The following is a 762-nucleotide window of genomic DNA, read 5'->3' as shown; positions in this document are numbered from 1 at the left end:
TCCTGTCCCTGGAACAAGCCAAGAGCATTTCCCTTCTTTATGTCTTTACTCCTGCTTTCTGGGAGCTGAAGTTCCAACCTCTTGCTCTCCCTCATATCTGACCATTTCTGTCCTCTGGTTGTTTAAATTCTAGCTCAAATGCTAGCCGTTCTGCAAAGCCTCCTCTGCCCTCATCCTGCACTATTTGTTCCTATAGTTCCTGTCTGCACATTATAACCTGCCTGGAATTAACTGTTTCCTGGTTGTGGGTCCTTCTCTGTAGTGCATTTGTAAGCAGCTGAAGAGAAACTATACTGAATTTTTCTTTTTCTGGTCCCCAGCCCCCCTTTCTTCCATGGGTGGATTGGGCATATTGATGGGCTTACTGGCCCTCTGAGTCCTGACTACCTAAATATGCCTCAGAAAGTCCTAGGTAGCTCATGGACTTTAATGAATTGTGGGCCAAAAAGAGCTCACATGTACATCAGGATCTGGGATGCAGAAAGAGAGCTATGGTGTCAAAAGTTTGAGAATACTAGTGAGATATAATGGGCATCATTTCCTTCTTTGCTTCTTGAAATGTTATTGTATGGAATCTTCACTTGTCCTATGGAAACGAGGTGTTCCCAAATCCCTGTTGAAACATGCAAGAAATCTGGCTCAGAGAGAACAATGAGGACAATGACTATAGTTAATAGCTTAATAGTCTGGTGAAGCACAAGACCAAGTCTTAGTAAACCTGATCCTGCCTCTGCATGTCTGTTTATGCTACAAAAACTCTAC

This window comes from Marmota marmota, unplaced genomic scaffold (genome assembly GCF_001458135.2).
Source record: "Marmota marmota marmota unplaced genomic scaffold, marMar, whole genome shotgun sequence".
Taxonomy (NCBI): domain Eukaryota; kingdom Metazoa; phylum Chordata; class Mammalia; order Rodentia; family Sciuridae; genus Marmota; species Marmota marmota.
The sequence above is the reverse complement of the archived record's forward strand: the minus strand, read 5'-3'. Positions refer to the sequence as shown.